Source organism: Schistocerca gregaria, chromosome 8, assembly GCF_023897955.1.
Source record: "Schistocerca gregaria isolate iqSchGreg1 chromosome 8, iqSchGreg1.2, whole genome shotgun sequence".
In the NCBI taxonomy this organism is placed as follows: domain Eukaryota; kingdom Metazoa; phylum Arthropoda; class Insecta; order Orthoptera; family Acrididae; genus Schistocerca; species Schistocerca gregaria.
In genome coordinates this window covers 69,494,885-69,517,190 of record NC_064927.1, presented here as the reverse complement: position 1 = coordinate 69,517,190, position 22,306 = coordinate 69,494,885, and the positions used below count along the sequence as shown (strand labels likewise).

Genomic DNA, 22,306 nt, shown 5'->3' with positions numbered 1-22,306 from the left:
ATCAAAAATGGAGCAAAGAATTTGCATCAAATTTTGTATGAAAAATAGAATCAAGTGCTCTAACACTTGAAATGTTGAGAGTGACATACAATGAGTCTGCTCTATGTAAAAAAAAATGTTTACAAGTGGTACAAGCTCTTCCAAGATGGCCGAGAAGATACCAGTGACAAACCTTCCTCTGGACGCTCCAGCACATCAACAACAGATAATAACATCGAAACTGTGAAGAAAATTGTTTTGTAAAACCGTTGAATTACTGTAAGAGAAGCTGCTGAGGATGTTGGCATATTGGCCACCTTGTGTCATGCAATTTTTTTGGATGTTTTGGGAATGAGACATGTGTCAGTGAAGTTTGTTCCAAAACTTCTCAATTTTGATCAGAAGAACCATCACATGAGCATTGCTCAGGAGCTCTTGAATGATGTAAATGATGATACTGATTTGCTCAAAAGGGTCATAACTGGTGGTAAAATGTGGGTTTATGGTTATGATGTTGAAACCAAAGCCCAATTGTTCTAACAGAAGCATCCCAGAGAGCCAAGACCAAAAAAGGCATGCCAAGTTCGATCAATTTTTTTAATTACCATGGTGCAGTGCATTACGAATTTTTGCTTTAACGTCATATGGTCAGAAAAGAGTTTTTACCTTGACATTATGAGCCATTTACGAGAAGCAATACACAAAAACATTTCATGGGTTTTGCATCATGACAATGCACCTGCTCATTCATCATTGCTTGTAAGAGATTTTTTGGCCAAAAACAACACGAGAATCATGCCTCAGCCACCATATTCATCAGATTTGGCCCCCCGTGACTTTTTCCTCTTCCGAAAACTGAAAAGACCTGTGAAAACACGAATATTTTCAACAATTGCGAAAATAAAAACTGCATCACTGGAAGTACTCAAGGCTGTACCAAAAAGTGCTTATGAGAATTGCTTCGAGGATCGGAAGAAGTGCTGGCACAAGTGTATTGTATCTGAGGGGGATTACTTTGAAGGGACAACATGAATATTGATGAATAAATGAATATTTTTTCATAAAAATATAAAGTCACCTTACTTTTGAACATTCTGGGAGGAAGGTGCGCCTGGTTCCTGGCACGAATCTGCCCAGCGGAATTGTGTCGAGATCCGGTGAACCGGCCAGTCTGTGGATGGTTTTTAGGCGGTTTTCCATCTGCCTCAGCGAATGCGGGCTGGTTCCCCTTATTCTGCCTCAGTTAAACTATGTCGGCGATTGCTGCGCAAACAAGTTCTCCACATACATGTACCTCACCATTTACTTTACCACTCATACATAGGTGTTTCACTCGTCATGTGTGAAACGGTCCCCGGGGTGTCCACCGGGGGCCAAACCACACAATAACCCTGGGTTCAGTGTGGGGTGGCAGAGGGGTGAAGTGGACTGTGGTAGTCGTCGTGGGGTTGTGGACCTCTGTCTCTGTGGTTGGGATGGAGCCTCTCCATCATTTCTAGGTCCCCGGTTAACATACAATACAATACTATACTTTTGAACACATCTTGTATGTCTAATTGACCATGATTCCCCAAATTAAGATTCTACTGATTGTGATGATTATTATGCCACTGATTTTCCCTATTAACAAAGTATCCCATACTGTACCTACTGTCATGGCAAGGCATTGTGTAACAACATAATAATACGAGGCAATGAAAAATTGGTTAGTGACTAAAAAGAAGTATGCGAAAGATTCATAGATCAATTTAGTAAGATGAGAAAGGAGGATGTGATCAGCCCACTACAGGAGCTAAATCCCAGTAATGCCAGTATTTCATTCTTCCTGAGGTGTGTTACAGAACAGGAAATCCTGAGAACCATTTCCAACTTAAAAGCAACTACATCCAGTGGTTGGGATGACATCTCAGCCAAATTTCTGAAAGAATGCAGTAATGAGTTAATAAAGCCACTGCAACATTTAATAAACAGCTCATTCAGACAGGGGTCATTTCCTGACTTGTTAAAAGCCACTGAAATAAGACTAGTGCATAAAAAGGAAAAAACTACTGATGTACAAAATTATAGGCCTATTTCATTGACATCAGAACTTAGTAAGTTGTTGGAAAGGCTATTTCTTGATCAAATGGAATCATTTTTCTCTAAGTACAATATATTAAAAAGTTCTCAACACAGTTTTGGGAAGGGCAAGTCTACAATAACAGCCATACCCACATTTATTCAAGTAGTACTGAATAAACTTGATGATGGAAATAAAGTTATTGGCACCTTTCTAGACCTATCTAAGGCTTTTGATACTGTAAATCACTCCATTCTTCTACATGAGTTAGAAAATTATGGGGTCAGAGGAGTGGCATTAGATTTGTTAACATCGTACCTTGCTGACAGGAGACAATGTGCTAAGTTGTATCATACAACAAGGGGACTTATACAAACAGTAAAATCATCTTATAAAATTCTTAACTGTGGAGTCCCTCAGGGAAGTATTATTGGGCCTTTTCTCTTCATTGTGTACGTCAACGACATAATAATTCCAAAAAATGCAGACCTTGTGAATTATGCCGATGACACCTCCTTCATAAGCTGGGGCCCTACAAAACAGCTAGCAGTGCAAAATAATATGAAGAACAGTAGCCTCATCACAGAATATATGACTAAAAATAAATTGGCATTAAATAAGGAAAAGACAATTCTAATGCAGTTTATGCTAAATTACAAATCAAGACAAGTGGATTCTGAGCCAGAGTTATCAACTGAAACAATTGATAAACATAAATTCCTGGGTATTATAGTTGATGAACATCTTACATGGAAAGAGCACATCAGCTGCATGTGTAAAAAAGTCTCGTGTAATACCTACCTGCTAAAACGCCTTTCTAGCATAATAGCGTCACCAGACTTAAGACAAATCTATTTTGGTATTATACACTCCCACCTACAATACGGTATTGAGATTTGGGGCGGGCCATCAACGGTATACATGGATAGGGCTTTTAGAGTCCAGAAGAGAGCAATTAGGATAATAGTGAATATTAGTAAACGTCAATTCTGTACAGAATACTTCATTAAGTATAATATACTAACAGTGTATTATATGTTCGAAGGACTATACTGTTTGTAAAATAAAATATGGAGCACAGTATAATAAATAGTGATATCCATAGTTATAATACAAGGAAGAAAGAGGATTACCACATAAAATTCAGAAATAAAAAAGCAACCGATCATAATCCATTTTCTGCTGGAAGATTTTTTTACAACAGACTGCCAAATAGTATAAAATGTTAAAAGGAAACATATTTAAAATAAAATTAAAGCTGCTGTTAATTGCTAAATGTTTGTACTCCTTCAAGGATTTTTAATGTTGTGTGTACTTTATTTCTACTACTAAACTATTATTATTGTTCATGTATGTACTGACGGACTATGTCCACGACTGTAAAAGTTATTGTGGACAAATAAACCATTATTATTATTATGACTTCTTGTTTTATTGTGATTCGATGGACTTTGATTATCTTGGACACAGTTGTTCATTATATGTCCTCCTGGTGGTGTAACATAGCTGTCGCAGCAATTGTTTGCTCTATCATGTTTGTTGAAATGGTTATCTGCCAGGGTGAAGTTGCTGGTACCATTGACATTATTTTTTTAGAAATCTCATGTCTCAAGTCCATACAGACACAACATGCTCTAAGTTTGTTTCAGGAACATATACTAAATTTTATCTGCTACCAAGTAGTACTTTAGCTTTAAGAATCTGTAGCATATCTAAGTGTGAGGTCAGTTCATCTCAGCATATTGTTTTGTTCAAGTATTTTCTGAAGTATTTACATAAACTATCTTGTCAGCTATGGAATGGTTCTGGATTGAAAACTTCTTTCCTGAGCCTTTCCTGTACATAGGTAGGCTAATATTTAGATAAGCAAGCCTTTTCAAATTGTTGATATGACTGACAACACTCTGTGCTTTCTGTTGCTCACAGTGCTGCTTCACCCTCATATAAATCTTGTAGTAAATTATATCTTTTGCAAATCAGTCCATGTCTTAGCTCAAATTCCTTTAACTGATTTGATGAAAATGACTTGGTGTGTGCTCCTTTTACAAAGTAAGAAAATTTGGAACTGGCTATTCTTTAGCAGACTTTCCTCTTTAAGAACAGATGACAAAGTTGGAGTTGGCCCCATTCCATATGACGCATGGTTAGGCAATGGGCTTCTATGATTTACATAGTCTATCTGTATCCTATCAAACTGACTTGGACTGTTACAAGCATCACCTGACATAGTAACAAGAAATGGTGCATCATGTATGATTTCTTCAATAGCAGACAACTGCCTTCTCATACTGTTAATTTGTATGGTAACATTGTTATGTCAACTCAGGGAGGTTGCCACTCACCGTAGTTTCGATTTCACACAATTCAGATTTAATTATTTTCCATGAAGCATATTATTCTGATGATATTTTAATATTAAACTGTTGTATTGTAAATTTTAACTGAAAATCCACCTTTTCGTTGATCTGCATATCTTCCTCAAATATTCATTTCGTAATATCCTGAGAAAAATAGTATCTCTGTATATCAAACTGTTCTTTCAATTTTACTTCTTGATTGACTAAATTTTCTACACTCTTGGTCAGCTGCTGAACAGTTTCATTTAAGAGGTATAGTTTCAATCATCTTAAATCCACTTCACCTGTCAATTTTTTTTGTAGCATGGGGAATGCCCTTGAAAGCAACTTTCAATTCCAACATTTAAGATTTTTGGAAATCCTGAGTGGACTGAAAGGTGTCCTGTTTTGATGTAATGTAGCTGAAATTTGTATTCCTTACTGCTACTAATTCTTTATCCAACTCCTCGAATGGGCCTGGTTTGTGAAATTGCAATTCTATCTCACCAGCTGATGGCTCTAGATTATCAATTGCCAGATCAGAAAGTCTGCTGTCATCAGCGTGACATTTAATATCACTGTTTTCTATAATATAGCTGCTTCTCATCATATAGTGGATATGCTGAGTCACAGATAGGTACAACAAAAAGACTGGCCTTGACAGCCAGAGACTGCGATCATCTGCGTGCAAGTTGTGTTCGCACAAATGAGTGTGCGTATGTTGTCCATTCTGATGAAAGCCTGTTTGGCTGTAAGCTTTGTCTGACAAACTTTTTGTTGTATCTATCTATGACTCAGCATCTCCACTATAATGTGGGTAGCAACCACTTTTTCATAAAACTGTCATTATCCCGGTCAGGATTTTCAATTGTTTGTTTCCATAATATACAATGAAGCACCAAAGAAACCAGTATAGGCATGGATATTTAAATACAAAGATATGTAAACAGGCAGAATACGGTGCTGCAATCGGCAATGCCTATATAAGACAACAAGTGTCTGGCTCAGTTGTTAGATTGCTTACTGCTGCTACCTTGGCAGGTTATCAAAATTTAAGTGAGTCTGAATGTGGTGTCATAGTCGGCACACGAGCGATGGGACACAGCATCTGCGAGGTAGCGGTGAAGTGAGATTTTCCTGTGGGGCCTTTCACAAGTGTGCTGTGAATATCAAGAATCTGGTAGAAAATCAAATTTCCAACAGCACTGCAGCTGAAAAAAGATCCCGCAAGAACAGGACCAATGACAACTGAAGAGAATGATTCAACAATGACAGAAGTGCAAACCTTCTGCAAATTGCTGCAGATTTCAATGCTGGGCCATCAACAAGTGTCAGCATGCAAACCGTTCAACGAATAGTCATCGATATGGGCTTTTGGAGCCAAAGGTCCGTTTGTGTACCCTTGATTGCTGCACAACACAAAGCTTTATGCCTCGCCTGGGCCCATCAACACTGACACTGGGCTGTTGAAGACTGGAAACATGTTGCCTGGTCAGACGAGTCTTCTTTCAAATTGAAAAGTGGATGGACATGTATGGGTGTGGAGACAAGCTTATGAATCCATGGACCCTGCATGTCAGCAGCGGACTGTTCAAGCTAGTGGAGGCTCTGTAATGGTGTGGGGTGTGTGCAGTTGGAGTTATATGGGCCGCCTGATATGTCAAGATACAACTCTGACAGGTGATACGTACGTAAGCATCCTTTCCGATCACCTGCATCCATTCATGCCCGTAGTGCATTCCAATGGACTTGGGCAATTCCAGCAGGAGAATGCGATACCCCACATGTCCAGAACTGCTATAGAGTGGCAATGTCAGAACCGTGGAACACTAAGAAAAATAGATTATATGTAAAGCCCAATCGACGGAAGGGAAGACAGCTAAAAAGAGCGACTTGGAGAAAAGTCCATAAAATACACCATAGAGAAATGGAGGTCCTAATGAAACACTGAATGTCTTTTGCTGTGTTGCTATTACAGTTGAAAAGTACAACAAGGTCGACAGCCCACAGAGCCTTGGCAGCAGTGTCAGTGGCTTCGTTTCCCACCAGACCAATGTGACCACCAACCCACATAATCACAATGGCTCCATCAAGAGTGAGCAAGAGATAGCTCTCCTGGATGCATTGAACTAAGGGATCAAATGTGTACAGCACACTGAGGCCCTGAAGGGCACTGAGAGAGTCAGAGCAGATGGCATAATTGAAAAATCTGTGTCGCTAGATGTACTGCATGGCCCAATACAGGGCAAAGAGCTCTGCTGTAAATACTGAGCAGCAGTCTGGAGGTAGATACTGAAAAATGGCAGTGCCAATGACAAAGGCCCATCAACACCACTCTAAGCACACACCTAAATGTGAACATTTTCCTGCCCTGGGGCGAAGGATCGGGATGAAGTGAGAGCATGATCTAGCTCCCTCATAGTAAAAGTGGCATTATAGCATTCATGGTTTTGAAAAGAGAAGGGTATTGCACGGGTCTCCTTCACTTATTTCCAATGGAGGAAGGCAGGGTGGTAGTGGGTGGAACTCGAAATCTCTGCAAAATAGTGGCCAAAAGTGTTGGATATACCAGTAGGGTCCACTATGACATCATCTGCTACTGTCAGGTCAAAAATTAAGGAATGGCCCTTGGTCCCTGACAGCTGTCGGAGTGGCCCACATGACAGGAGGAGTAGTGGAAATGTTAAAAGAACTAGTAATGGAAATCCAGCTAGCTTTTCTGCTAACCCAAAGAACGTGACACAAATGCTTGTAATAAATGCAGTTTGCTCTCATAAGATGATAGTTAAAAACACAGAGGGCACGTCTTCACCAAGATTCCAGGACCTGGCACGGTAAAGAGGAGGTGTGAGGATTGGAACGTTCTGCAGTTGTAAGAATAATGTTTGTAAGATATTCTACCCGGTCACCACAACTGGAGAAATGTTTGCCGAAGGTCGCCAGGGAGGAGCAAAGCCTTCAGTTAGCCTTTGAAAGCTGCCATTTGGGTGGCCATGTAGGGTGGAGGTAGGAGTCAGCAGTCTGATGGCCACTCCACTATGTGTCAGAGACAGCAGATCACTCAAGATGATCGGCAAGCTGGACAGTGCAGAAGGAGAGGTCTTAATGGTGTGAGTGGAGTCTGTGATTGAGAAGGTCAGCCAAGAGGGCACCTCTCTGATAAGCTCTGGGTAAGTCCCACAGCGGATGGTGCACATTAAAGCCACTGAGCGGCACAATGGGCTGAGAGAGTTGACTAATGAACTGGAGGAAGTCTGTCCTGGTGACAACGAATGATGGAGGGATGTAAACGGCACAAAGGGAAAAGGTCAAGTGAGGATGTAAAATACAGACTGCAACAGCTTGGAGCCAGGTAGTCAGTGAGATGGGTCAACTATGGACATCATCCCAGATGAGTAGCATGACTCCACTGTGAGATGAAATGCTGTCCTCGGGGGAAGATCGAAGTGGACTAGGAAGAAATGAGAGATCTCAAAGCAGTCATGAGGACTCAATTTTGTTTCCTGGAGGCCGAGTACAAGTAGACGCTGTGATTCTAACAGCAGTCATATGTCCTCTTTGTTGGATCGAAGGTCATGAAAAAAACCAGTTGGTGGTGCACACTGGCGACACGGAGGTTGGCTAGGCGAGAGTATCAAGTGGCGACAACATAGAAGAGGATCTCTGAGTCGACCAAGGAGAAGACCGCTTGCCTTTGTTTGACTTCTTGGAGCCTTTCTGGTTGGCAGAGAAAGACTCAGATGTTTGTTAGCTGGTGGGACATAGGAAGTCTTCGCAGGAGTGAGAAGATGGGGACACTACCATGACGCTGAGCGATTTAACAACTGCGGTGCTAAATCTGAGCTCACATGTCTGCATGGACATGTTCTTCATGGAGCAAGATGTAGCAAGAACAGTACTGTAGGTGCCAGATGGTAGAACGCATGGTTTCTGACTACCCAACAACTTGCAAGCGACCAGGTAAAGCACTTTTTCCTTTACCCAGATCTCCTGCACAGCCCGCTCATCTAGATACATGTGACAACAGTTCTCATGAGCATCCCTACCACAGGTTACACATTTGGCTGGGTGTCAACAAGACTCCCAAGTGTGGTTGTAACAGCGGCACTGATAGCAGCGAATCGAGTTCGGAATGTATGGTTCTACTGTGATAACTTCATAGCCTGCTTTGACCTTTGGTCAGATGAGAAAAATAGCATGTGTGGGCACTAAGGACACACCTACTTTTTTTCATCGCCCAATGGACTGTAATTACATCCTGATCAGAGGGGTACATTTGGATTTCTGCCTCAGTAGATCATCAAGCAGCCTAGGGTAAATAACACAGTGGGAAGAATTCACCCTGCGCTCGGCCTCGACACAAACAGAATAGCTATGGAGGATCGAAGCTGCGAGCAATTGTGTTCTCTGAAAGCAAAGGGCCATTTAGGAAATGAGAGCAGGATTTCACAGGGCTGGCAAATGCATCAACACCTTTCTGAATAATAAACACCTTTACCACAGCAAAGGACTGACCATCTTCAGTACGTGAAACCACAAGAAACTGTGGTGCAGCCGAGAGGTTGTTTGATCATTAACCTCATTCCGTTTATGTTTGGTAGACATTGACAGTGAAAAAGATGATTGTCTCATTGCAAGAAAATCCCCCATGATTGCCAGCATCTCCAATGGCACATTCCTTCCGACTGCCCCAAGAGGGTTCATGTGAAACCTACCTGTCAACTCGGGGCTGGGAATTACACATTATACCCACTCACCTGTGACACGTCAGGTGCATGGGCTGGCCTTCAAGAGCTCACAGGGAGGAAGAAGAAAAAGAGGTACCTCAAAGATCGAAGTGGAGGAAGGATAGGAGAAGGGGGATGGAAACAAGAAAGAATGTAAGACAGTGGAGAGACTGTTCTGATACTGGCGACTGCATAAGCTGAACACATTTCCGACACCATCCCAGATATGTTGCCCAAGGGAGGGGAAAAAGAATAGCAAGAAGATAGGCATGCAGCACAGAAGGGAAAAGATGCTGCAAAGGCTGAGACCCTGTGTTAGCCAAGCACAAACGTGAGAAAGAGCGGCACAAGCACCCTGGGGACAACAGTGCCTGTGGCTATACGGATACCATGACTGTGAACTGGATCTTAGAGGAGCAGTGTGGAAGGGGAAGTTGATCCATAAACTTAACAAATATAGGCCAGATGAGACAGAACTAATGACCAATAAAGGCGGAGAAGGGTTGAATGATGTGTGCGTCGAGAGGTATGGGCAAGGAAGCAAACGGCATTGAGTTTGCGAAAACAGTCACTCTTCAGATAATATGTATGGGGCAACGAAATACGTGAATTGTCAAAAAAAAGACCAAAGAACAGAACCTGGGGGACCACAGTCAGGTGTTGAGCATCAAGGTAGAGCTCCAGATCAGGAGGGACTGTAGTGTGGTGACAGAAATTCATCATCCTTGACTTATAGGGAGAGAATTGAAAACCACCTGAGAAGTCCATGCAGAAGCACACCGGATGGCACAATGGAGCTGTCACTCCACAGAGGCCAAAAAGTGGGAAATAGCCCAAATACAGGAATCATCCACATACAGAGTAGGGGTGACCAACAATCCAGCAGTCCATTAATAGCAATGAGTAAAAGGACACTTACAGAGGAGCCCTGTGGGATGCCATTCTCCTGGATCTGTGGAGAGCTGAAAATGATGGCAACCCAAACTCTGAATGACTGGTGGGGCAGGAACAGGTGAATACAAATTGGGAGGGGTGCTCGTAGCCCCCAATAGTGTGGTCTAAATAGGAAGTGATGGCACCAAGTTGTGTCGTAGGCATTATAAAGACTGAATAAAACTGTGGCAAGATGGAGGCACTGAGAAAAGCCTGCCGAACTGTGATTTCCAACTGAAGCAGATGATTCATTGGAGGCTGACCTCCTGAAAGCCATGCTGATGTGGAGATACTAGATCCCAAGATTTGAGGACCCAACTGAGTCGACAGACCACCATCCATTCAAGTATCTTGTAGGAGATATTGGTCAGGTTGACTGGCCGGTGACTATCGTGGGAAATTGTATCCTTGCCGGGCTAAAGGACAGGAACCACAATACTGTCTCTCCATTGAGAGGGGAAACTGCCTTGTTGCCAAATATGGTAAAACACCTGGAGGAGATATTGCTGTTATGGAGGATTGAGGTATTGAAGCAATTGGTTATGGATGGGATCGGGGCAAGGGGCTGAATCATGGGAAGATGAGAGGTTCACAAGAAGTTCCCATTCAGTAAAAGGTTCACTGAAGAGTCTACCTGACAAGGAGTCAAACTTAAGTGGGAAGTTTCAGTCCACTGTTTCTGGAGGAGGAGGGCAGCTTGATAGGACACTGATGCTGGCTGGTGCCATCACAAATAGGGTCACGAGATATTCCACAAGAATTGATGGATCTGTAAAAAGGGCAAGGCAGAATGGGAAAGCTGCCACTGACAACCTTGGGGTGCTCAGTACAGCCCACACCCATGACGAAGGAGCAGAAGAACATAGGGAGAAGACAAAGCGTTCCCAACACACCCGATTGCTCTGTTTCAATAAGTAACTGGTTTTGGCACAAAGACACTAAAGGTAATAAGACTGGCACAGGACGTGTGCCACTTTAGATGTTGCAAAGCACAACGATGATTGCAGGTGATGGAGCCAATGGCTGTGCTCCATCATGGGACTGGCAGCCAGCGAATGGGGCCCATTGAGTGGGGAATGGCAATGCTGGCAGTGCAGATTATCTTATCAGACAGATCATGAACGATTTCGTCAATACAAATGGACAAAGAAGGTGTAAACATGACTTGGGAGTTATATAGGGGCCAATCAGCATAACAGAAAGCCCAGTGGGGGAATCTGGCCATCAAAAGAATGAGAGGGTCAACGGGAATCGGTCACTATCACTGAGGTCACCATGTGGCAACCACTGTAAGAAAGGAAGAAGGGGGAAAATCAGTACCAAAGAAGGTGCCACATGTGACATGTAAATCAGTAAGCGAACCATCGTTAAGAAGGCACAGATCATGGCATGCAAGAAATTGATCAATGAACAGTCCCAGACTACACAAAATAACACAGCGCCAAAAAGGGCGATGGGCATTAAAATCACCAAGGTGAAAGAAAGGAGGGGGTAGTTGCTGAAGGAGGGCAGTTAGGGCAGAAGGTGTAGGTGATGCATCAGGAGAAAGATAGAGAGTGCAAACTGTGATCGCAAAGTTCAAGTGGACACAGATGGCACCTTCTTCTGATGTAATATAAAGGGGGACCCATGAACTAACAACAACCATACAGATCAACACACAAATGTCACTGGAAGCCTTCAAAGGGGCAACCTGGTTGTGACAAAATATGGAACTCACTAAAGCATCAGTGAAATGAGATTCCTGGAGAACTACACAAGCTGCCCAGTAAAAGGAAATAAGGACGTGTCAGTTAGGCTCCATTACAATTCCATTGGATAAGCATGGAAAGGGGATACAAATGGGACAAGAATGGGGTGACATTCATAAATAAGAGGTTAGACTCATGTTGCAAGGTGGAGTTGACACCACTGTGGGCAGAGAGATGCCTTGTCCTAGGACTTACGTTTCTTCTTCTTCTCCTTCATAGATTAGGGAGGGCTGGACATGGAGGGAGAGCTGGTTCTTGCAAGATCTGGAAATGAAAGACAGTGGCCTTGGGGCACACATACTGTGTCTCCTGCACCTGATTTGTGGGAGCAGGCGTCAGGCCTGGGAGATGCCGGGGCTCCCAGGAGGGAGCAACATCACTCGTGGACACTGAAGAAGGGGGACACTTCTCCAGGTGGAGACAGGGATTGGCAGAGGAAAGGGTGAAGGAAATACAGGGTAGGGGGGAGGAGAAGGGGCAGGACTGTGGCAAGGAGGAGGGGGAAAAGACATAACAGAGGAAAAGTTAGAGGTCATCAAAACAGGCTGTGGTAAGGAGGATGGGGAAAGGACATAACAGAGGAAAAGTTAGAGATCATCAAAACAGACTGAAGTCCGTCATATTTCAGATGAATCTCAGTGTAGGACGAACGATCAAGGTACTTTTCTGTATATTCTGTTCCTTCTTATAGACCAAGCAGTCTGGGTAGTGCGGAGAGGGATGGTTGTGCCAAATACACACACTGGCTGCGGAACACAGGGGCTCCTCTCACTGAGTGGGTGTCCACATTCACTGCATAGAGGGTTCACAATACAGTGCAAAGACATGTCCAGAACGTGAGCACTAAAAAAACCTCAGGAGTGGCCGGACCTACGGCTTCACATCACACAAACAACACATAACCTTGACCTTCTCTGGGAGAGTATCTTTCACAAATGCCTGAAAATAGGCACTGGTATCAGTACAGTTATCCCACGATTTTCCATGAGCACTGCTGCCAGCAATCATGTATAGTGGCTACATTCATGCCAAGTTTTTCTCCAATAGTGTGGAAGGAATATCCAGCTTCACATAGCACTACTGCATAAACATAACCAAACTCTGCAGTGAGCTATTGACAATGGCATCTTCATCGTCTTAAAGCCATTCCTGATTAAAATCAACTCACTACATCCAATCTCAAAGGTAACAAAAGCTCACAACCGTTACATCATGTATTCAAAGCAAACCTGATTTGGATCCTCATAGTGGGGCTACTAGTGCGACTCTTACACAACCACTGCGAAATCTGAATAGACGTCATCTTTCAGATGTAGAAACATGTCTACCAACTTTTGTTTATCTCACATTTTTCAGTCGTGAGAAAGGCTATCATGTGTGTCTTACACAACATTATACATGAGAGCAAGTATTCATGGACACACGAGTAACATTAGAACTTACATTAGCTGTTGGAATCAAGTATTTGTAACAATTTTGAGGCTATCAAAACGAGGTTAATAACAAGCAACAATAGACAGAGTAGGAAATATTTTATTAGATGAATGTTTTCACATCTTTTTTCTCTACTGAAACAATACATCTTTTCTTAAATGTAATTAAGTACTTTTATTTTAATCACATTTGAGATCCTTTGAAAATAGGAGTAAAGTGATTTGACGCTTATAAGGGTTACAGTAAAACTGTGTGTAAAATGATGGGGATGCTATGCATAAAAATCAAGGCGGCACGGTCCAAGTTCCACATCACTTATTACATATTTGTGTGGAGGAACTGTTATTTTATCCAGTATGAGCCAATATTGTTAACATGGAGATGACTGAACAAGGAGCTTTACTTCATTAGGTGGCTGATGCTGCACTAGTTGTCTGCATAAAATATTGCAACCAGAGAAAATTGTGAGTCATTGTTTCAACTCAGTCATATCAAATTATACAGTTATATGTAACGTATGTATGTGAAGTGGCAGTTGACCGCTAAATGTAACTTCGAAGATAGAAGATTTCAGTGCAAGGTTTGAAACCACTATATGAAGTAAAACACTGATATCAACGATGGCTTGACAGCAAAGACTTGAGGAACAAAATTAACAAACATGATGAGAAACTATATAATCTTAATGGGAACTGAGTGTCATACAAAAGTATTATAAAGTAAAGGTCTTCTGAAATCAAAACTCAGTCTAATTATGTTGTTGTGGTCTTCAGTCCTGAGACTGGTTTGATGCAGCACTCCATGTTAATCTATCCTGTGCAAGCTTCTTCATCTCCCAGTACCTACTGCAACCTACATCCTTCTGAATCTACTTAGTGTATTCATCTCTTGGTCTCCCTCTACGATTTTTACCTTCCACACTGCCCTCCAATGCTAAATTTGTGATCCCTTGATGCCTCAAGACATGTCCTACCAACCGATCCCTTCTTCTAATCAAGTTGTGCCACAAATGTCTCTTCTCCCCAATCCTATTCAATACCTCCTCATTAGTTATGTGATCTACCCACCTAATCTTCAACATTCTACTGTAGCACCACATTTCGAAAGCTTCTATTCTCTTCTTGTCCAAACTATTTATTGTCCATGTTTCACTTCCATACATGGCTACATAATATACAAATACTTTCAGAAACGTCTTCCTGACACTTAAATCTATACTCGATGTTAACAAATTTCTATTCCTCAGAAACGCTTTCCATGCCATTACCAGCCTACATTTTATATTCTCTCTACGTCAACCATTATCAGTGATTTTGCTCCCCAAATAGCAAAACTCCTTAACTACTTTAAGTGACTCATTTCCTAATCTAATTACCCCAGCATCACCTGACTTAATTCAACTACATTCCATTATCCTCGTTTTACTTTTGTTGATGTTCATCTTATATCCTCCCTTCAAGACACTGTCCATTCCGTTCAATTGCTCTTCCAAATCCTTTGCTGTCTCTGACAGAATTACAATGCCATCGGCGAATCTCAAAGTTTTTTTTTTGTCTCTCCCAGGATTTAATACCTACTCCAAATTTTTCTTTTGTTTCCTTTACTGCTTGCTCAATATACAGATTGAATAACAACGGGGAGTGGCTACAACTCTGTCTCACTCCCTTCCCTACCACTGCTTCCCTTTCATGCCCCTCGAGTCTTACAACTGCCATCTGGTTTCTGTACAAATTGTAAATAGCCTTTCGCTCCCTGTATTTTACCCCTGCCACCTTCAGAATTTGAAAGAGTATTCCAATCAATATTGTCAAAAACTTTCTCTAAGTCTACAAATGCTAGAAAAGTAGGTTTACCTTCCCTTAATCTTTCTTCTAAGGTAAGTCGTAGGGTCAGTATTGCCTCACGTGTTCCAACATTTCTATGGAATCCAAACTGATCTACCCCAAGGTCGGCTTCTATCAGTTTTTCCATTCGTCTGTATTGAATTCACGTTAGTATTTTGCAGCTGTGACTTATTAAACTGATAGTTCGGTAATTTTCACATCTGTCAACACCTGCTTTCTTTGGGATTGGAATTATTATATTCTTCCTGAAGTCTGAGGGTACTTCGCCTGTCTCATACATCTTGCTCACCAGATGGTAGAGAGTTGTCAGGACTGGCTCCCCCAACGCTGTCAGTAGTTCTAAAGGAATGTTGTCTACTCCCGGGGTCTTGTTTCGATTCAGGTCTTTCAGGGCTCTGTCAAACTCTTCACGCAATATCATATCTCCAATTTCATCTTCATCTACATCCACTTCCATTTCCATAATATTGTCCTTAAGTACCTCGTCCTTGTATAGGCCCTCTATATACTCCTTCCACCTTTCTGCTTTCCCTTCTTTGCTTATAACTGGGTTTCCATCAAAGCTCTTGATATTCATGCAAGTGGTTCTCCTTTCTCCAAAGGTCTCTTTAATTTTCCTGTGAGATAAGCCTCTACATCCTTACATTTGTCCTCTAGCCATCCCTGCTTAGCCATTTTGCACTTCCTGTCGATCTCATTTTTGTGACGTTTGTATTCCCTTTTGCCTGCTTCATTTACTGAGTTTTTATATTTTCTCCTTTCATCAATTAAATTCAATATTTCTTCTGTTACCCAAGGATTTCTACTAGCCCTCGTCTTTTTACCTACTTGATCCTCTGCTGCCTTCACTACCCATTCTTCCCTCTACTGTCAGTTGTTCCCTTATGCTCTCCCTGAAACTCTGTACAACCTCTGGTTCTTTCAGTTTATCCAGGTCCCATCTCCTTAAATTCCCACTTTTTTGCAGTTTCTTCAGTTTTAATCTACAGTTCATAACCAATAGATTGTGGTCAGTGTCCACATCTGCCCCTGGAAATGTCCTACAATTTAAAACCTGGTTCCTGAATCTCTGTCTTACCATTATATAATCTATCTGATACCTTTTAGTATCTCCAGGATTCTTCCATGTATAGAACATTCTTTTATGATTCTTGAACCAAGTGTTAGCTATGATTAAGTTATGCTCTGTGCAAAATTCTACCAGACGACTTCCTCTCTCATTTCTTAGCCCGAATCCATATTCATCTACTATGTTTCTTTCTCTTCCTTTTCCTACTGTCGAATTCCAGTCACCCATGACTATTAAATTTTCATCCCCCTTCACTTCCTGAATAATTTCTTTTATCTCATCATACATTTCATCAAGTTCTTCATCACGTGCAGAGCTAGTTGGCATATAAACTTGTACTACTGTAGTAGGCGTGGGCTTTGTGTCTATCTTGACCATAATAATACGTTCACTATGCTGTTTATAGTAGCTTACCCACACTCCTATTTTTTTTTTATTCATTATTAAACATACTCCTGCATTACCCCTATTTAATTTTGTATTTATATCCCTGTCAAATTAAGATGGAAATAAACTACAACTAAGATAAAATAATGTACATATGTATGTATACAAAGAAATTTGTTTACGGATAAATAAATAAAGTCAGGAGGAGCATATACACAACTGTGTTAAACAGCAAGTTTTCTATATTTATTTAATTGAATTGTATTTACAACTGAATCTAGAATATGAGATATTTTTATTTTTTAGTTTATAATAATTTATATACATTTGCATGTGATCAAATACAGGAAATAGCTGCTCTTCAGCATCTTAAACACAACATTATATTATTCATAAATCATTAAAAATCTCCAACGTGTCGTTAAAACACTAAACAAAGTACATAAATCTAAAGACATTCAGTAAACATTCTGACACAATAAAACTATCAAGTAATTTAATAAAATCAGACAGCCAACATCTATTGCTGCCACCTGTCTTTTTTTTTTTTTTTTTTTTTTTTTTTTTTTTTTTTTTTTTTTTTTTTTTTTTTTTTGTAAAGAGATTCATTTCCGCAAATGCACAAACTGAAATATTTGTGCACATAACTAAACACAATGTCTATACACAAGGAAAAGGAAGTTGTTGGCACAATTTTTTCATGATCATGACATGTAACAACCACTGCTACTATAACTAATATTGGTAGTTACAGAACAAAGTTATAATCAACCCAAAAATTAATTCTGAAAATTAGTCTAATACGAAAAAAAAAACATGCTAATCCTTGATTGTTCAATAAATTTCAGTGCTGCTTGAAAGAGACTTCCAATTACATTCCCATCTTCACTGAATATGCACTAATTTGGTACCTAGTGTTAAAAAATGTATATAATTTATCAGAAAATTGTTTCCCATGAAACCAAATAAAGGCATTAATTTTAAACTTTACTTATAAGACTATGTTCTCAAAACCCTAACAAGACAAATGTGCAATACTGATCAAATGTAGAGGCAAGAAAACGTTTCAAGCTAAAAATATAAATCTCTGTACACAATAGGGTCACAACAATTACATGCAAATGAAAATAACATTTCTTGTGGCATTATTGGATATGATCATGATGTTAACTTGCTCATGAAAAGTACATCTGATTTCTTACAATGTGACTGACAGTAATTATCGGTTCCACATTTCACTTGAAACTGTATGAATATTTTCCTATTTAATTTTCTGGTACATTTCTGTCTATACTGTTAGTTTGAAAATACATGTGCAAGGAAAATCTTGAGAAGTGATACCTTCATTTTCCAGTAAAGCATTTAGACAAACCTCAAATGCAACAATTTTGTTACTATCAAGAATTGTATGAAAGTATACATTAATAAATTGCTAAAACAGGCTTCACAAGCAATTCATGTATACATAAATACAAAACAAACATTTACAACAACTGCAACATACTAAAAGAGAAAGTCAGCCTGAGATAAAACAGTTGCACTATTATGCAATATGTATTATTCCAAAGATAATAATCTAGGAAAATTCTCACAAAAATCCTTGCATATGAAAATGAAGCAAATACTGAAAATGATACATGTAACTTGAGTAAATCAATGTATGAGGAGGAACATAGGGATGAGAAAAAAGAAAGGGGCATATATTTAATATAAAATACACAGAAAATGAACATAAAACAACCAGAAAAACATGTTAAACAAAATTAACACTTGGCAAAGAAAAGTGACACAATGAGTAAGGAAATGTAGTTGCATATACAGATCTTTTTACAAAGTACACAAAAAAGTGGTGGTTATTTAAGCAATGACGCAAAAGATAATTGACACTGTGAAAAACATAACTGGAATGTAAAATGACCATAAATAACCTTACTACACATGCCATGCCTTTGCTCACTACAAATTTGAAATAATGCATTTTAGTTGATTCTAACAAATGTAAAATTATGGGAACCTAATTTCCTTTAATACTATCGTCCAGCAGGGAAACATTAACAGAATGAGCACATTTATAAGGCTGAGTTGACAGATAAAAAGATAAGATCTTTAAAAACAAAGTAAATTTAGTTACACTACTGCTCTTTTGTGCCTACATCACATTTCCTTATTTGTTCCTTTAGCTAAGCATTCCTATCTCTGAAATACTAATATCTGCTGTTTATTTTGTGAGCTACTGCTGTCCAAAGCATTATCTCCTGAATGCAAGTAAATTTGCACATTGCCACAAAGACAAACTAAAATATTGGGAAAGAATGAGAACATATGCAAAAAAAAGTAATATAATGTACCTGATACATTAAAAAAGGTGAAAAGAATATTTTTATCTCCATCTTCTTGCTGAAGTGAGCCTTCTGGGCATATAAAAATACACAGTGTGTCAGAAAGAGTGAAGTCCTTTAGAGTGCATGACACACTCTAGACAGTTAGAAAAGATAAATGAAATGCCAAATGGGATCATTGTACAACTGTTCAAAAGAAGATAAATAAAAGAACTGCAACTATAGTTAATGTTTCACACCTGAGGACTGCTCAGTGACAGTTATGGTATTACCAAGAGGAATACAAACGTACAAAAGGGGGTTGAGGAAAAGCAGCAGCTTGGCATAATTCTATGTGTTTGTCTCCACTATAAAGTAATTCACTGAAGTCGAAGAGCACATTGGGTCATGCAACTCACATTTTAGGGATAGAATGAGGTAAGAAAGCCATATTGGAGAAAATTTGCGACACTTAAGATAACTAAAAAGTTAACAGTGTGTCATTTGTGAATATACATAATTCATTAGTATACTGTGCAAAGTGTGTTCTTTTACACAGCACTACAAAAAAAGACCTAGAAGGGACTAGCACGATATTTGGAACAGTTATAATTTATGTGCCAAACTACAAAATGTAAATTTTGTGCAAAAGACATGAAAAACATCTAACAACAATGACATCATACAGGACACAAAAAGGAAACTGAATTATGTACAATACTGCGTATACCTTTATATTTTGTCATTGGTGCCATTACTACAATGAATTACTTGTGCTCTGACGAGTGGTACAGTAATCAATTATTTTATGAATAATAATGCAATAATGGTTTTCTTAACACACACTACCTCTACAATGAGTATTGTGTTTTTCTGGTCCATAAATATACATAAATATGAAGTGTAACCAATATGGTGGACTTGCAGGCTACCTGAAGAGTGTCCCCACAAGCCACTGTTTCTGCACATATTTCTTTCATTTTTAGTGTCACATATTACAGAATTATATTGTACAGTCCTTATCTGTGAGACATTCTGTTCATAAATCATTCAAAAATGCCTCGGACGAAGATTGTATAAGGTACGAGAGACAGACAGAGAGAGAGAGAGAGAGAGAGAGAGAGAGAGAGTACACAGAAATATGCTAAAAATTACTGATGAACCACAAGTGAAACAATCTGGTTTCAGTGGAATTACAAGCAAAAGATCAATTGAGTTGCCTTGTAGAATCACTGGAAAAGCAAGAGAGAACATGTTCAAATTACTTAGTAGAATAACTTCTGCACAATAACCTGCAGAAGAATAGAGCACAGGACAAACTTATAAAGCAAATGAAGAATAATTCAAAAACTTTAGACAGTTGGTGTTTGCATGCACAATTTTGTTGGGCATAAAAAAGTTATTGCAGACAACTACTTTAACATTTAGTATTACAACAAGCCATTTTATGATTGTTGTTTGAAATCTTGGCTGAGAACATATGCTTGGATATTAAAATTGTTGAGAGCGAAAATTATCTTCAACTACCCTTTCTAGTTGTGCGATAGAGTGATTACATCGACCTTGTACGGTAACTTGTAAAATGAAATAGTTTTGATTCAGAATAAGTCAGATACCTGAGGACCACCATTCAACGCATAACTTTCTTTTCACAACCTGAATTGTCACCAATAAAAACATCCTCCAAGCCACAACTAGTGCAGTCATGAACCTTTTTATTCACTTGGCTTACAACTATAGAATTTCCCCTACTTCCCTACAATCTTTCTTTAAACGGAAAAGTTTAAATACACTTGAGACTTCAGGGGTTTTTATTTGTCTTTCCCTGTTCCACATTTGATTCTCTATGTTTTTCAAATTCTATGTTAAATAGAATAGTAGATGATTTTGTTTTTACCTTTCACCTTGATTTCTAACTTTTTTACTTGGCTTCTGTTTTTCTTTGTAGAGTGTTACATTATATTTCCCAATTTCCAATTCACTTTCCAAAAATTTTTATTGCCACCGTTGCATTCCCAACCCTGAAGACATTACCATTCCAAAACCTTTAGTGTCAGTAGTACGCTCAGTTTCCTCACTGCCTTTCACAAATCAAATATTCTGCTACATGACATCCTAGTATTGGAAGGTTCCCATGTGTGGACTTGAAATTTTACAAAAGTTTCAGATATTTTCTGTGTGGAACAAAATTACATTAGAAATCAGAATGAACCCTCTAGCCTCAATTTATTAAGCTCTGTATCTTGTAACTGGGAGACAGATGTGGTGAAACAAACAATGCTTGAAGATGGTTGTAGTCATTTATATACATACGTGTATTCATCAATGATCAACTGTCCCTCTTATGTATCAAAGTGAATCTATCACTTTCTAGATGACGGGGTGGGCAATAAGCTGACTATTTATATATATAGTTATCTGGAGTACTACAACAAAATATTAAAATACATATGTTGGCATGTGATGGAACTGGCAAGGCTGGGAGTAGGGAGTGATCATTTTTACATAGTTTATCTTTTGCAAATGCTGTTTGATAGGTTTTTGTTTCCCATATTGTTCAGTTAAAGAGATCATAGAATGACACTGATTTTATCTTAAGTACACACAAATAAAGACTGACAGACAAGAGAAATATTACAGATGCAAAGAATCTCCAGCCAAAGACAATATTAAAAATGTCCATAGTGGACAGCACATTGGATTTTAACATTTTCTTCTATGTAAATACTGATACATAATTTAGAGCAAGCAAATAGACAAGAGCTCAGCAATATTTGCAGGAATGACTCTACTAAAAAATTCTTTCCACGATTAGTCAGACACCAATACATAAATAAAAATCTACGGTTTAGTATTCATTACACACTTCAGCTTTCGCTTTCAATACTGTACAATGCACACAACCCTTATACAATTCCAGGAATCCTAAAACTATTTTCTACCAGCGAGTGCTGTACAGAAGGGCAGTATCCCATCCAAAGCAGCGCAAAACTGTCAGAAACCTGCAAAACAAAAAGTTTTGTAAATATTCATCTTGTAATAATCCAGTTCAGTATCGTAAAACAAATCAGATTTAGCATTTAATAAAACACTTGCATAAGAAAAATTCAAGTTCAGTGCAGCCTAAAACTACAGGTGGTGGACAAAAATAAGGAAATATGCAAAAACAACAAATTACCATTCCTAATAGGTGTAGGAAAACCGTTGGCATTCAAAACAGTTTCCACTCATCTTAAAATGGATACACACAGGTCCCATATAGTTCTCAATGGAATCTTATACCATTCATGCTGCAAAATAGTGGCAAGTTCAGGATAGCGATCACACATCCTTCTCACCAAAGCACACCAACAAAGGCACAATAGCATTGAGATGCAGTGACTGTGATGGCCAGGAAGACGTGCCAATTCATATTTGTGGTCACAAAACCAATCCTGCATTATGTGAGCTGTGTGAACAGGAGTCTGTC

The 22,306-nt window shown here is 39.4% G+C and overlaps 1 protein-coding gene across 4 annotated transcripts in view; it reads right to left on the bottom strand.

The window, feature by feature from the left end:
• Positions 1-16,743: 16,743 nt before the first annotated feature.
• LOC126284037 (splicing factor, arginine/serine-rich 19-like) overlaps positions 16,744-22,306 on the bottom strand; it is a 121,281-nt gene continuing 115,718 nt past the window's right edge. For all 4 annotated transcript variants that reach the window (XM_049982599.1, XM_049982600.1, XM_049982597.1 and 1 more), the window contains exon 11: positions 16,744-21,839. The gene's annotated coding sequence lies outside the window, so the exon portion shown is untranslated. The remainder of the gene's footprint in view (positions 21,840-22,306) is intronic.